This window comes from Panicum virgatum, chromosome 5K (genome assembly GCF_016808335.1).
Source record: "Panicum virgatum strain AP13 chromosome 5K, P.virgatum_v5, whole genome shotgun sequence".
In the NCBI taxonomy this organism is placed as follows: Eukaryota; Viridiplantae; Streptophyta; class Magnoliopsida; order Poales; family Poaceae; genus Panicum; species Panicum virgatum.
The window spans coordinates 6,293,082-6,309,884 of NC_053140.1; the positions used below are offsets into that span (position 1 = coordinate 6,293,082).

Sequence of the window (16,803 nt, forward strand, 5' to 3'; positions counted from 1 at the left end):
GGGGGTCCAGGTCGATGGGTCGTGGCAGCAGTTACCAATCAAGCAATCAGATTATCCCTCGTCGTCGTCGTCGCGGAGCGCAACGAGCTCGAGTCATGGCGACGAGGGAAACAAACAGGGCGTATCGAGGGACGCACAGGGGGGACGGAGCACGGCAGTCGAGCGACGAAGAAGGGGTCTCCTTGTGTAATTCACATGCCTAATATGGACCGTACGATCTTGATCCGACAGTAGGTAGTGACCCCAGGGTGGACGGTATTTCATTTACCGTCCACCCCTTGGGTCGTTGTCTCGCCGGACACCGTCGCGTTCCGGCCGTTCTCGGCACGCCCGCCTCCTTCCGCGTGCTGGCGTCCTCCTGAAGGTCCGGTACCGCTCCTCGCCAGCCCGAGACGTGCGCGCTGTGCGTCGCGGCAAGCTCCGATGGCATCCGCCACGGGGACGGGTCAAGCGACGAGGAGGCTGCGCTCCGCCGCACGAATAGGCCAGAAGCACCTAGGCGGCGCCTAGGTTTCCGCGTCATGTGGCCACGCCGCCGACCGCGTCCTCGGCGCGCGCTCTGGGCCTCTGGCGTCCTGGGAGCTTGGCGACAACGAGGCACAGGGCGAGGCCGCCGTCGTTGTGGTGGGGGCCCAGGTCGATCCGTCGATGGACCGTGGCGTGGGCTGGGCCCGACTCTGCGGAGCGCGACGAGGGGGGGGCTGACGGAGCACGGCAGTTCGAGCGAGGAAGAAGGGGTCTCGTTGTGTAATTTCCATGCCTAATATCGACCGTACGATCTCGATCCAACAGTTGGTAGTGACCCCAGAGTGGACGGTATTTCATTTACCGTCCACCCCTCGGGTCGTTGTCTCGCCGGACACCGTCGCATTCCGGCCGTTCTCGGCACGCCCGCCTCCTTCCGCGTGCTGGCGTCCTCCTGAAGGTCCGGAATCGCTTGCCGCAGCGAAGGCCCTCCGCGACCGATGCTCGCCAGCCCGAGACGTGCGCTGCGCGTCGATGCAAGCTCCGATGCCGTCTGCCTCGGGGACGAGGCTGGCGACGCGGAGGCTGCGCTCCGCCACGACGGACCTCGCGGCGGTGGTCGGTGTTGCAAGTCCTCTTGGTGGTGGCCCTGGCCACAGATGGATGCCGCCCGAGTCCCCGTCATGTTGGCGTGGGCGTCGGTGGCAGTGAGCCCGTGAAGCTCGCGCCCATGCCGCTCGACGCGGCGCACCGGATGCGCCACGGCGCCTCGCCGTACTCGTTCTGGAGTTCTCGACGCCTGGGCGGTTCTGATCAGTTGCAAGGCGCGCGCGCTTACTGAAGGAAGCAACCAACCAAATCGATACTCGATAGTATTCAAATCCTGCGAGTCTCCGAACCTTTATCGGCTAAATACCACAGAGCTCGCCACACGCGAGACTTCCCTACGTCTACTGATGATCGAACTCGTAACCCTGTCCCTGTTGATCCGTCACGAGGCATCACTCCTGAGATGTTGCAAGTCAGTTTTCTGAAATGCCGGATCCTGAACGCAAATCATTTCCTGAATATAATCTGATTTTCAGGGATATAGCTTAATTTGATTTCCATGTACATCGCATGCGTCCCAACTGAATTGTTAGTGTCAATTTGCTCGAAACCTGACTTCTCTTCTGAAACTAGTGCATTGCGCGCGCGTTGCGCGCGCATAATTTCTTTGTAATTTTTTTAGGTAATTATGCGCGCATAATTTCTTTGTAATTTTTTTAGGTAATTACTATGGTAGTAGAAGATGTAATCTTGCAGTTGCATTTGTTACATATTTATTCTCTCATTTAGATGTTCTTTAAACAATATGGAACAAGGAATCGAAGTTTCAGGATAAATTTGCGCACGCTCATGTCAACTTTATCGATCTGAATAATAAAATTTGTACATTTAGTAGACTCATATTGCCATAGAGGACAAATAAGAATTTTCTGGTTATGTCACAACGAAATATAAGAGTTATTTACAAGGAGTTTTAGATTTATTGAGATAGTAGCTATCAGCTTCATAGTCTAGGATAAAAATCTAAAATATGGATATAGTTATTACAACGGAACAAAAGACTTCTGCAAGGGGCTTCATAATTCACAGAAGGAGTGGAGATGTCCTGTAATATTATAATGTAAATAGTATCATGTAATATTATAATGCAAGAAATATTAGTACTATAATTAAGTTAGAGGCCTGGGGAGAGTAATAAAATCTGGATTAACAGTATGCATGCTGTAAAGAATCACTGAAAGCTCTATAGGAGGGCGAAGGAGTCTAGCATGCTGTAAAAAAAATTAATGTTATTATGTTTATGCGATACCTATATATGATTCAATAGCTATATATGATATTATATTGTACGATAACTAAAGTCACATGAAGAAGCACTAACCTGCTTGTTAGAGATAATCAGTGCTTATTTATGCAGCCTTGTGTAGCGCTTGACCTGAATGAGCACACTGGAGTTAAAATATTGGGTTTTTATATTATTTCACTTTGCAAATCAGTACATGTTTGGCGTGGGGAAGGTGGACAAACAGTAAAATTGACCAATGGTGTACGAAGGCAAGCAGGAACAGCAGGAGCAGTGAGAAATTTCATGGAAGGAACGAGAGTGTTACCTTTTTGACTTATGAGGAACGGGGCCAAAGCAGCGGCATATTTTTTTCCCTTGCAATGGAGGGAGGGCAGAAGCAGCACATGATGAGAACATCTGAATCATGTGGAGGAGCTGGGGAAGGAACAGAATGTGAACAAGAGACTCCATGATGCAAGAGACGCCCCCTTCCTTGCCTGCACCGGACCAGATGGGAAAAGAAGGCAAGGCAGTCAAAATTGGAGGCCGCCAGGTACAGGTCTAGTGTTGTAGGCGCAGGAGGGGCAGGACACCATCAAGTCTTTCAAATACAGTAGAATGGCAGTCTTTTTTTTCCTTGCTTTGATTCTGCATAGGTTCACAAGCAAATGGGTTAAGAACAAGGAAGTGAGAATGGTATAATCGAGTTTAAGGCAACATTCCAAGTTTATTTTAAAGATTTCACCATATGTATAGCAAACATGGACTACTTGATCAAGTAGTCCGACACAGAAATTAGGAAATCTTCATCATACCTTAGTGGATATGAAAAGAGGGGAAAATAATATATGAATCAAATAAGTAATTGTAGGAAAGGGACGAAGCTATGTTATTTTTAGGAAAATATATGGAAGCCATCAATGGCAGCCCAGCAGCAAAACAAAAGGAAAGTGGCCCCTAATGTTGGCGAGTTATCAATTATTATAATATATAAGCATGCTCCATTAGTTCATCTAAAGAATCTGAATAAAGGTATTTTTTCAAGAAAGAAACATTTCCAGATTGTAAGCTTACTGTAATCATGCATATCTAGATTATGAACAGGTACTCATCTAGACAAATAAAATCATCAAATCATTCATAAGGGATTGTTCCATACTTTTGAACAGCGACAACTTGCGAAAAGATTTCAGCATACTGCTCCATGCATCTCTGTTAGTGGAAGAATTAAAACAAATATTGGGAGGGATGGTCTTACTTTACCTAGGAAATGCCAGGAAGGAATGGAGCGGAGGGGATTTACCTTGGCGCTCGAATCCAGCAATTCCTTACCTGCAATTTTTGTGTTGATCACTGAAAAGGAACCAGTCCTTGAAGGAAATAATTTTTTTTGTTTATATCAAATATTTCCCTGAGGATAAACGTAATATGCACGTGTTTACATCAATTCACTACATGACCATAGCAAGAAAAGCTTGGTAAAGAGAAGTAAAATTGCTTATGCTATTTTAGCTATCTCAATGGGCATTTTTTGTTGTTGCTGGACATCTCATTCTAATATTTCAGCAGAGTAAAAAACCGCATGATCAGTCCCTCAAAATATAGTTTTAGTTGTGCATATACAGATACATTTTCTGTACTACAACAAATTGGGCCTGACAATGTTTCACTAAATGAAGGGTGAAGCAAGCATGAGCAGCAAATATACTTGGAGGCCTAATGCAGTGTCTTAGCACTATAAATGTTTAAACATGCTGGGAACCATTAATATAACCAATACTTGTGTTTGTGCAATAGGCAATAGTCATTCACATATATGAAAAGGAATATTTGTTCATATCAACAGAAATTCTGGACCAACAGAGCGCTTCCTAAACTTAATAGTAATCATGCACATATATGGGAAAGAATATATGTGTCGTATTACCCAGAGCATTTCCTAAACTGAATAATAATCATGCGCATATATGGGAAAGAGTATCTGTGTTTTATAACCTTTGGCAGTTTATTTTATTTTTCAAGTATAAAATGAATAATAGCTGCATGCCTGGATCAACTACATCTGGCCCAAGAACTCATATGATTAATAAAGTTTGAAGAAAGTAGCTCATAGTACCTGTAAATGTCTTGAACAGCATGGGAGTACTACCTCCCAAATCTGCTTTGGTGGTCTTTATGGTGCACAAGAAAAAGGTGGTCTAGTTAGAAGAAGATACAACATCGGTGATTGTAATAGCATTCTATTTCTTAAGTATAGTGAGTAAGTGAAGCATAAATTGAATTCTGGCTTAGGAACCTAATACTGAGAGGAGCAATGGTCAGCATAGTTAGCTGAGAGGCACAGTCTATGTCGTATTAGTGGTACCTAAAATGCAGGAAAGGTAGTTCGTTTGAGCAATGCTGTGCTGGTGGTAGAAGCAGAATACCAGTACTACTGAATATTAGTTAACCTTTTTACTGCATTCAGATCTTTGTGCGTGACAACATTTTTTTTTGGTAAATCAAAGAGGTGAGATTACAATGACCTGTCAGGTGCTCCTGAGGAGAGGAGGTTCCAATGGAGCCATTCAGGTTAGGACTTTCATATTCAGGCCCGGGTACAACCTGACCATTAGTTTCAACCTGTTAAAGGTTACTGTTAGGATCTAGAGGCAAAAAAAAAAAAGTAAACTTAGCATCTAATTCTGCAGGAACAGGACCAATAGTCAATACTCAATAGACCTCTCAGTTGACGCCGACAAACACCTGCACCATCCAGTCGGCGGTGCTGGCGAGCGCGGCGCTCACGCCCGCGAGTTGCCGCGCGGCCTGGAGGTTGATGTGGGCGTCGAGGCGCTCGGTGCCGACGAAGGTGTCGACGGAGGGCAGATCCGGGTGCTCCAGCAGGATGCTGATCGCGCACAGGCGCTCGCAGCACCGCACCGTAACGAACTCCTCGTGGTAGAAAGCCAACCGACTCGCCAGAAGTAAATTTGAAAATTTCCTTCCCCTCTTCTTCTCCACCCACGCGGCTCACGCTCGAAACACGACTACACGAGACGGCGAGAGAGAGAGAGAGAGAGAGAAGAGGGAGAGCTCGCCGCGCGGCAATGGAGGAGTGGAGGGAGCTGGCGCGGTCGGTGCCGGGAGGCCCGGTAACCCTCTTGCTCGTCGTCGACGGCACCACGACCCGCCGGCTGCTCGCGTCCTTCGACCGCACCCACGGCAGGCTCCAGAGGGTCGTCAACCTGGCGGTCTGCCCCCAGGCGGCGACACGGACCTCGGCAGACCCAGCGCCGGGCCCTGCCCCAGCGTGAACGTCGAGGAGACCCGCCGCGAGCTCAACCGCCTCACCGCGCTCCACGGCGCGGCCGGGCGCGTCTTCGTCCTCTGCGCCATGTTCCTCGGGCACCGGGCCGACCCGCTGTGGGAGAGCTGGGAAGTCCACCGCGCCGCCGCGCTCGACCACGCCGCCGAGGCGCAGCGCTTGCTGCGCTCCGCCGCCACGCATGCTCGGGCGGCGAGGGCCGCCGACCGCATGGCCGACTCGTTTCACCGCCCGTCCCCGGCGTGGGACGCGTGGGTCGCCGCGTCCCTGAGCCACGCGCGCCGCACCATCTGGGTGGAGATGAGGGCGCAGGCCGCGGTGCGCCGGATTTGCGACGCTGTTGCTCTCGAGTTCTTCGACGCGTGGATGATTCTCAATCGCTGATGAGAGCGCGGCGTCTTGAAGCCTGCAACTGCCGCGCGCCGCCTCTGTTCGTCCCTGCAGGTCTTGGGTTTTTGCAAATCTGTGGATCAGATAATGTTGCTTGCTGAGTAGCTGAGCTCGCTGCGAGTTCCTAAAGCTATGTGATCGCGCTGATCATATCTTCTTCAAGAACTTTTGCCCTAAAGTGATCTGATTCCTGATTTTCTCTCCTGGAAGAGTTTGCTACTCAGTTGTATGCTTGTGCAACGTTGCACACTCCTAAATGCATGTCGATCCTTTTCTGAATACGTAATGGTTAGTTGTTCATTTGATGGCATCGCTTACAGCATGATTCTTCCCTGAAATGTTACTGTCAACCTGTGTGGAATACTGAATGCTTGAAATGTCTCTTTCTAAATGAAATGTCTCTTTTTTTAAATGAAATGCCTCTTCTAAATGGTACTGAATTGTCTCTTAACTCCTGGGATTGTTCCATAACTACAACAACAATCTCCTGCGAATTGGGGTGGTTATTTTGTTGTGTTTCTTTCAAATGCTTCCTCCAGCATAACCTTGTGTCGACTGATAATTAGTTGCACAGTCACAAACTGAATAAATAGTAGCGATCTTCAACAGTTGCTCTGCACATCCTTATGATTTCCATTTCTATCTCATAATTACATAGTCCCCTGTTCTTGTAATTGATGATAGTCTGGTTATTTGATACTCGTACTTGACCACCAAACTTTATCTGATCTTTTACATTCTCTGCTGAAATGCTCCCATTCAGTCTTGTATAGTGTAAATAAAATGCCCGCTCCTGAGTGCAGGATGCTTGAAATGATCAGAAAGTTACCTAACCTAACTAGTTGTCACATCAGAAAAATATCATGGAAAAAGGGGCATGCACCAAACATTATCTGATTTGTCAGCCAACAATGCGTGCAAGCCCAAGTGTATCTAGCGGTCTTGCAAATTCTGCTTTTATCTGTTCCTAAGCCTAAGTATAACAATGGTCTGGTTGAATGATGGAATCCAGTTCCTGAAAAAAACTGACGTTTTTAGTTCAACTAGTGGATTGCGCGCGCGTTGTGCGCGCATCTTTTCTTTGTAATATTAGAGACAATTATCGTTGTAGTAGAAAATGTTCCCAAGCATAGGATAATGTAAAAATGGTATATATCTTTTATAAGATCCGACGGGGGAAATGGAAACAGGAATATCGGAGTTAAAAGTTTTTGGAGGTAATTATTATGGTTTTCTCGGAGTTAAAGTTCATTCGCGCATATACACAACTGTTTACAAATAGTCAAAAGTAAAATAGTTATTAAAAATGATTTTATATGGATCTACTTGTTTTTTAAATAAAGGATCTACTTGGTTTTAGATACAAATTCAAACTGGTTCTTGCATGTTTTCGATAGATTATAATAGAAGAATGATGTATGTTGATATGTTAATCACACACACAAATAAAAACAAATACATAAGTGAATAATTTTGTATGGAGGATTTATATCTGTAGAACTTATATCTTCATGGAGCTGATATTTTCTAATGTGAAACCAATTGTATCCTCCTTGCTCTGTAATTCTGAACAGGAGCTTCTTATAACTGACCGACTGCTTGGCAAAGCCATCATACAATCTGACACCTTTCTGGAAGAGAGGAGCCGCATCCTTGTCAACATTCTATGCAGTCTAACGGCCTCTGACAAAATCTTGGAAACAATATGCATTATCAAATATAGTATTAAATATATTTCAAGGCAGCTTTGACACAAAGTTAGAGAAAAATATATGCTATGAACAAACAGCTAGCGTTATGCAAATACAAAGGAGACCATATATGTCTAAGAGGGTGCTGATTAACAACATCTATACATATCTTTTCAAAAAACAGCATTAAACATATATGCAAGAACCTCGATTGGTTCATACCATAGAGAATTTGTATGATAGATATATCAAAATATATCAACAAAATTTTGCCCTGGTTAAAATATTGATATGTATGGTTCTAGGTAGAATATATGATGAATGGGTATTAATAATAACTACTTTGATGACAATTTCCTTTTGTTTCGAGGCAAACCTTGATGCATTAAGGGGAGATCAAAGTCGCACCAAATCCACACATCCACTGTTTATGATTTTTTTTAGCACTAACATATTTCTATTAACTTAATCAGAGTGTATTCAGAAATAAACGCCCTAGAAAAAATGGGTGCAAACAGGGAGAACAATAATGGACAAAATTGATATAGAAATTAATATTACTAAAGCAAAAGGTAATAATAAACATTTATTTCTGTAATCTTATTTTATTTCCTTGCTATCTTGACTAATAAAACTCTGACAGGAAGCCGACATCTACATTGTTAATAGGAAGTGTTTTGTCATATAGGATGCAATACTGAATTGGCTTCCTCTAAGATAATACACAAGGTAAGTGTAGATATGTAATTTTGTACAGTGAATGAGTGCATATATATTTGGAATGAACTTTTGCTTTTGATAAATGAGAGCTGTAAAACTGGAATATGGATGGAAAGAATACTTCATAAACCAAGGAAAGAAAGAAATATTGAAATTTTCATGTATAGAAGGAACAGTTCATAAACCAAGGGAAGAAAGGAAAAGCAAAGGTACACTATATGCTATAAGAATATATTACATATAATGTTTGTAGAAGGAAAACAATTTGGCAGATAATATATATGGAGGTAAATTGCAAAAACACTAAAGGTATTTTCACTCACTTGCAGACATGACTTCTGTTGAATTAGCACCAGATAAGATGGTTCGAGAAAAAAGACACCAGATAAGATGCAGTCAAGCTATTGGAAGCATAGAAAGAGCTTCAATTCTACCCTGTTCCTGCAATCAAATTTTGTGAAGAGTGCAGATATTGTTTTCAGTGTTTAGTTGAGAAGCTAAAAGTTAAAATCCAAAAGGGAACATATTTACAAAATGGGAAGACACTTGTGATAATAGAGCATCTCACCAACTAATATTTAATAAGCTTCTGAAAAATTAATAAGCTTCTGAAAAAATAGCATCCAAACTTGGAATAAAAAGCAAAACTATTAAATTCAAAATATAGAGGGACATCAGGCTTCAAAGCCAGGTTAATTCAGTAGACATATGAAATAAGCAAAGTGATAGTTCCAAATCTCAATCTGACCAAAGGTAAATAAATAAACAAATACAACCATTGCAACCGTATAATGGATATTTATTGAAGTATATAAAGTAACATGCTATATGATATCAAAGGTCGATGGAGCACATTATCTTTAAGCAGAGATTGTCATTACTCTCTACAATCATATATATTGAGTAATCGCTGGAATATCATCTAATAATGGTTGAACCAACCCTGCAAAAAAGAGCAAGTTAATATTGCACATGAAAGAGCACACCAATATATGCACAGCCAAAGAGGCAATAGATCGAACACCTTTCCTACGCCATGGTTGCTGTCCTAGCAGATGTCCAATCTAATAATGATTGAGACATGGCGATCCGTTGTCTCCTATCCTTTTTAACATAGTGGCAGACATGTTGGCCATCCTTATAAACAGAGCTAAGGTGCAAGGACAAATAAAAGGTGTCATCTCACATCTGATCGACGATGGTTTGTCGATACTCCAATATGCAGATGACACTATACTCTTTATGGACCATGATCTAGAGAAAGAAATCAATCTAAAGCTACTCCTGTGTGCTTTCGAACAATTGTCTGGACTCAAGATCAATTTTCATAAGAGTGAAATCTTCTGCTTTGGAGAGGCACAACAATGTGAAGCTCAATACTCACAGTTGTTTGGTTGCCAAATAAGGAATTATCCTTTTAAATACCTGGGTATCCCAATGCACCACAGAAAGTTAAGCAATGGGGATTGGAACATTATTGAACAAAGGTTTGAGAAGAAATTAAGTAGTTGGAAAGGGAAATACCTATCTGTGGGGGGTAGATTGGTGTTGATTAACTCAGTTTTAACGAGCCTAGCGATGTTTATGCTTTCTTTCTTTGAGGTCCCAAGGGGAGTCCTAGAGAAATTAGAGTATTACATATCCCGTTTCTTTAGGCAAAGTGATAACCACAAAAGAAGTACAGACTAGCTAAATGGAGCATTCTGTGTCAACCAAAAGATCAAGGTGGCTTGGGCATAAAAAACTTAGACATTCAAAACCAGTGTTTACTAAGCAAGTGGTTGTTTAAACTGATCAATGAGGATGGCCTTTGGCAAAATCTACTAAAGAGAAAATACATAAAGGATAAACCAATTGCGCAGATCCAAAAAAGACCAGGTGACTCACAGTTTTGGTCGGGCTTAATGAAGGTTAAAGACAAGTTCCTGAACTTAGGTAGTTTCCAAATAAACAACGGTGAGAACATCAGGTTTTGGGAGGATAAATGGCTGGGCAATTTCACTCTTTGTCAATAGTATCCTTCCCTGTATAACATTGCAAGAAAGAAGTATATTTCCATTGCAACGGTTTTCAATTCCATTCCTTTAAATATCTCTTTCCGGCGTGGTTTGGTAGGGAATAATTTGGTATTATGGTATAACCTAGTTGCAAAGACAGCTCAAGTGAGATTGAATGATAGGGAAGATGTCTTTAAATGGGGTTTACACCAAAGTGGAATTTTCTCTGTCCATTCAATGTATAGTGCTTTAATTTGCAATGGCCTTGTACGGCAGAATAGGACCTTGTGGAAGACAAGAATTCCCCTTAAGATTAAGATTTTCATATGGTACTTGCATAGAGGTGTTGTGCTAACTAAAGACAATCTAGCTAAGCGTAATTGGCATGGTAGCAAAAATGTGTGTTTTGTTCACATGATGAAACTATCCAACACCTTTTCTTTGATTGTCATTTTGCAAAATTTCTTTGGAGAGTGGTACAGTACACTTTTGGCTTGGTAACACCAACGAGTGTTGCTCAACTCTATAATGATTGGCTATTGCGCTTTGACTGTAAATCTAAAACGCAATTAGTATGTGGAGTTTCTGCGCTTTGCTGGGCTCTATGGTTGAGCAGAAATGATATTGTTTTTGACAATTCTCCTATGAAAACTTATATGCAGGTATTGTTCAGGGCCACACATTGGCTTCGGATGTGGTCGCTGCTTCAAAAGTGTGATGATGACACCAACTTGTTGAAGGATGCATGCCGATCACTGGAGACAACGGCTATGCAAATTTTAGCCAACCATGGATGAAGATTTAGCAATAGGATTGCTGCTTAATAAATTCCCATGAGATCTTTGTTGGTGTCTCCTATTTACTTTTGTAAACTTTATGAGTGTGTTTGCAGACGGAGGAGCTGCAGTTTGATGTAATAAGCGGGTTGTAGGCTGTAGCCTCTATGAGGTCAAGGCCGGGACGTTTTTCCCATCATCTAAAAAAAAGAAAAGTTCTATTGCACTTTGATGCCCTGTACCTGCCAAAGGGATCAGCAATTGCTATCGACATGCCTATGAACGTGAATGCTGTTGGGATTCCGCAACTGCTACGAACATTTCTGCGAATTCATGCTGTGCTGATTGCCGAACTGCCTACAAGTTCAGTCACTGGATGCAACCGCAGCGGCAACTGAACTGAACAGGCCCATTCGTATTTTCGCAGCTACTGAACAATAACATGCAACGGATTCTACTACAAATCTGACGCATTCACGCATGTAACGAATCAATCAAGAGGTACTCGGTTGAGTTCAGAAGAGTTTCACGAAACAACCATGCATCAGGTAACAACAGAGAGTTCAAAAGATCACACATGGAAATTGGAGTTGTTCAGAACACCCATCAAGCGATCAAAAGCACAGCGTCCGCGAACAATTCACAGCGAAAAAAACGTCCTGGAGCTGGAGCTTGGCGAGAGCGAGGCGCAGGCCGAGGGCGTCGTCGTCGTCGCAGGGGACCAGGTCGATGGACCGTGGCGGCGCCACCGGGCTGGCCCCGACTCTGCGGAGCGCGACGAGCTCGAGCCATGGCGACGAGGGAGGAGGGGCGCGGGAGGGGGGGGGCACGGCAGTTCGAGCGAGGAAGAAGGGGCCTCGTTGTGTAATTTCCATGCCTAATATCCGACCGTACGATCTCGATCCAACAGTTGGTAGTGACCCCGGGTGGACGGTATTTCATTTACCGTCCACCCCCTCGGGTCGTTGTCTCGCAGGACACCGTCGCCTTCCGGCCGTTCTCGGCACGCTCGCCTCTCCTTCCGCGTGCTGGCGTCCTCCTGAAGGTCCGGCATCGCTTGGCGCGGCGGCGAAGGCCCTCCGCCACCGCTGCTCTCCAGCCCGAAACGTGCGCGCTGTGCGTCGCGGTAAGCTCCGATGCCGTCCGCCACGGGGACGAGGCCGGCGACGCGGAGGCTGCGCTCCGCCACGACGGACCTCGCGGCGGCGGTCGTGTTGCAAATCCTCTTGGTGGCCCTGGCCACAGCCCTCAGGAGGATGCCGCCCGAGTCCACGTGGCCGTGAGCCCGTGAAGCTCGCGCGCCATGCCGCTCGACTCGGCGCGCCGGCGCCGGATGCAGCACGGCTCCACGCCGTACTCCTTCTGGAGTTCTCGACGCCAGGGCGGTTCTGATCAGTGGCGCGCGTTAACTGAAGGAAGCAACCAACCAAATCGATACTCGAGAGGCTTCAAATCCTCCGAGTCTACGAACCTTTATCGACCAAATGCCACGCGAGACTTCCCTATGCCTGCTGATGATCGAACACGCGGGAACCCTGTCCCTTTTGATCCGTCACGAGGCATCTCTCCTGAAATTTTGCAAGTCAGTTTTCTGACATGCCTGATCCTGAACGCAAGTCATTTCCTGAATATAATCCGATTTGCAGGAATGTAGCTTAATTTGGTTTCCGTGCACATTGCATGCGTCCCCACTGAATTGTTACTGTCAATTTGCTCGAAACCTAACTTCTCAGAAGAGAAGTTGCGCGCCGGTTGTATGAAAGTCTCCATTCCTGAATGCAATGCAACTCAATACTTGTTCGATACCTGAATACAACTGAAAGTCTAGTCACTTCCTGAATGAAACGGCATCGCAAGATTGCAGTCTTATTTTGGTAACCGACAGTACTCCCTCCATTTTTTAATAGACGTCGTATTTGGTTTCTGAAAAAAGTTAGAAATAGATGTTTGGTTTCAAATAAGCCACCTATTTATAAGCCAGGTGACTTAAAACCAGTGACTTATAAATCAGAGGTGTTTGGTTGTAAGTAACTTATATAATTGTCTTTCTTCTTTTTCACTCCCTATCCCCCCCACTCTCTCTCCTGCCGCACCGCCCTCCTCCAGCATCATTCAGCCACTGCTGGTTCCTCCTGCGCCGCTCCGCCGTCGCCGTCGGCCTCCTCCTGCACACCCTCCACCCTCCTCCCTCCCTCCTCCCGTCCTCCCTCTACGCCTTCACCGCCCCTCCTCCCCTGCCCTCCCTTTCCTCGCCTCCACCGGCCCTTCGCCCCCTCCCTCCCTCTCCTGGGTCCATGGCGGCGGTGGCGGCCATGACGGAGGCCGGAGATCCGGTCCATAGCGGCCGCGAGAGGTGGCGCCTCGGCTCTTCCGCCACACCGATCCGAGTTCGCGCGGCGCGCGGCGGCCGGATCCGGCGTGAGGAGCGGCCGGTGGCGCAACGAGCTGCGGCCAGTTCGGGAGGGAGGTTGGGAGGGGCGGTGTGCGGAAAAGGGGTACTTATAAGTTTTAAGCAGGAGTGGAGCTACTTATTGCTTATAAGTTGGGATGACTCATAAGTTGGTAGTGTTTGGCAAAATAAGTCACTTTTTTCACTTTTTGACTTATAAGAGGTGACTTATTTGGAACCAAACAGGACTTTAGTTTACTTGGCACCGTGAGTGGGCAAGAGTTAGCGTGGGGCCGTGAGTGCTGTTGATGGATTTGCATGCCGGGATGTAGAATTGAGGCCTTGTTTAGATGCATAAAGTTTTGGGTGTAAAGCACTATAGCACTTTCTTTTGTATTTGGTAATTATTGTCCCGCCATAGGTTAATTAGGCTCAAAAAATTCGTATCGCAAATTATAGCCATGGGTTAACTAGGCTTAAAAGATTCGTCTCGCAAATTATAGACAAACTGTATAATTAGTTATTTTATTTAGCTATATTTAATACTTTATGCATGTTAAAATCGATGTGATGGAAAATCTTGTAAAATTTTGGAATTTTGAAGGGAACTAATATAAACAAGGCCTGACTAGCTGGAGTATTAATCGAGGTCAGAATTAATCAGAGGGCAGAGAATTTAATCACCTCCTTGGTCTGTGTGGCCAAGGCAAATACTACATTAAAAAACGGAGGGAGTAGAGTCTAAATAGCACGGTCACGTCAAATCTATCTATTATCTTATTATTTGACCAACAAACGGAGCCTTCACGTTCACTCTCAAGGCTTAGAAATTCTCACGTTAATCGAAGAAAAATAAAAAAATAAAAATTACCCACCACTGCCATTACGATAAAAATTAGCCTAAAATACCCCTATGACTAACTAAAAATCACCCACCAATGCCATTATGAAAAATTAAATATAAAATACCATTTAGCTATGTATCAGTTACAAATATATACTATTAATAAAAACTAAAGCTAACAACAATCAATCAAAATAAAATGAAAATAAGAATAATTATCTGTATAATATTATTAAAGCTCAACAAATCAAATTGTTATTATAGGTAGATCATAGTTGAATTGTTTTAATCAACAATAAGACATAATTTACAATAATAAATAGGATGATGTATGGTAAAAAAAATAGTATAACTTTTAAGTAAGGATATAACAATATGCAAATTTTTGAATCTTCAATACTAGCCATGCAAATGCGCAGGCTATACGCCTAGTTATCTTATTATTTGGCCAACAAACGAAACCTCCATATTCGCTCTCAAGGCCTAGAAATTCTCACGTTAATTGAAAAAAAATAGAAAAATAAAAATTACCCACCACTGCCATTACGATAAAAATTAGCCTAAAATACCCCTGTGGCTAATTAAAAATCACCCACCAATGCCATTATGAAAAATTAAATATAAAATACCATTTAGCTATGTATCAGTTACAAATATATACTACTAATAAAAACTAAAGCTAACAACAATCAATCAAAATAAAATGAAAATAAGAATAATTATCTGCATAATATTATTAAAGCTCAACAAATCAAATTGTTATTATAGGTAGATCATAGTTGATAATAAATATGATGATGTATGGTAAAAAAATAGTATAACCTTTAAGTAAAGATATAACAATATGTAATTTTTTGAATCTTCAATACTAGCCGCGCAAATGCGCGGGCTATACGCCCGGTTCATAGAAAACGTCATACTAATAATATTTCAAGGAATACCACAGAGCTCCCCGCATGCTTAAGCGGAATCCCTGCTTTGTCAATTGTTTGGCCATGAACGTGCTACTCAGTTGTCTGAAGTCTGAAATTTCAACGCATGTAACTTTCTGAATAAAATCACAGTGCAAGATTACAACATATTTTGATGTGCCGCCAGTGTGCGAATACCGTACTTTCTTCTGAAGTGGTAGCTACTAGCGAGTGGTGCAAATATTCCGTTAATACACTTGAAGGTTTCTTTTGAACAATACTGACCTTTGTTGTTTGTAACTCAGGAGAGGACTGGTGACATTGCAAGTCTAATTTAGCAACTGCACTACTCGTTTTTTTGAGCAACCTGCACTACTCCTTGTGTACCAATGCAAGCACACCAATGTTTGCCTTCCTCGTCATCACTCATCAATCCCTTTCGTCCCACTCGTAGGGCAAGATGCAGAAAACCAGCAACAGTGTCAATTAATTTGTGGTTCGGCAAGTAATTGGTATTCCACTATTTAAAAACAAGTAATAATGATGGGCAAGATGCTCACAATCTGATCTAATGTTAAAATCAGGTATGAATCGAATCTAGGCAAGATGAAACAGCTATCATGATAGAACACAGCAGCAATGCAACTTTAGACATTGTTAGGATATGCTAGTATACACGTATACAGTATACACGTTATTCTTCTATTCTTCTATACAGTATACACGTTATGCAGTGACAATTAGTGTAGTTGCCAATAACAGAGTGATACTATGCCGGAATGATGATTCAGCTCTATCATTGCCCCGTTTGGATCACTCGTAGCACAAAATAGAATCTTCCATGCATGGTGTACTAAATGAAGTTTATTTGCAAAATCTTTTTAGGGATGTGTGTAACTTTTCGCGATGAATCTAATGACGGTTTTGCTCGTGATAACGTGCAATTCTAGCCAATGCTCTTGGTATGAAGCGGATGATTTGCTGCATCAACATGGTACTTCTACTATTTGTATAATGTATAATTGTATCTAATTCACAACCTGTATCAACTAGTAGTTGTACATTCTGCTATTGTTGATAATTACATTTTGAAAATTCAAATGGATGCCATCACCCCCAAGTACTCCAAGGAACGGTACAACACAATTGTAGAGCATGTGCGGTCCTTCATGCAGAAGATTGGGTTTGACCCAGCATTCGTGACCATTTCGGGATTGGACGGGGAGCATGTAGAGCATGTGCGGTCCTTCGAGGTCGCCGGCGGCCGAGGTGGTGGCGGGAGGCGACGGAGCTTTAGTGTTCTGGGCTCCATGGTCGCCGGACCTAAAGGAGGGAGCCGGAGGCAGCGACGGCCCGACGATGTTGGTGGTTTGGCCGGCGGAGGGCAAGGCGGTGCGGGAGCGCTGCCAATCGGGCAAGGCAGGAACTTCAGTGAGCGGTGCCGTCGGCGGGGGCGATGGTGAGCAAGGTGAGCGGCGG

The 16,803-nt window shown here is 43.9% G+C and overlaps 2 long non-coding RNA genes across 7 annotated transcripts; both read right to left on the bottom strand.

Moving 5' to 3' along the window:
* Positions 1 to 1,861: 1,861 nt before the first annotated feature.
* Positions 1,862 to 4,948, bottom strand: LOC120705934. 5 transcript variants are annotated; one of them, XR_005688106.1, is made up of 5 exons: positions 4,416 to 4,946; positions 3,563 to 3,631; positions 2,625 to 2,947; positions 2,396 to 2,449; positions 1,865 to 2,119 (listed from the first exon to the last, which is right to left on the bottom strand). It is a non-coding gene; the product is annotated as an uncharacterized LOC120705934 (long non-coding RNA). The 5 variants fall into 5 exon arrangements; XR_005688105.1 differs by having other exon boundaries at positions 1,865 to 2,285; positions 2,625 to 3,631; positions 4,416 to 4,948; XR_005688103.1 differs by having other exon boundaries at positions 2,625 to 3,631; positions 4,416 to 4,947.
* Positions 4,949 to 7,350: 2,402 nt separating this feature from the next.
* LOC120705935 lies at positions 7,351 to 9,468 on the bottom strand. Of its 2 annotated transcripts, none has more exons than XR_005688109.1 (2): positions 8,731 to 9,468; positions 7,351 to 7,627 (listed from the first exon to the last, which is right to left on the bottom strand). It is a non-coding gene; the product is annotated as an uncharacterized LOC120705935 (long non-coding RNA). The 2 variants fall into 2 exon arrangements; XR_005688108.1 differs by having other exon boundaries at positions 7,351 to 7,689.
* Between the last annotated feature and the right edge of the window lie 7,335 nt (positions 9,469 to 16,803).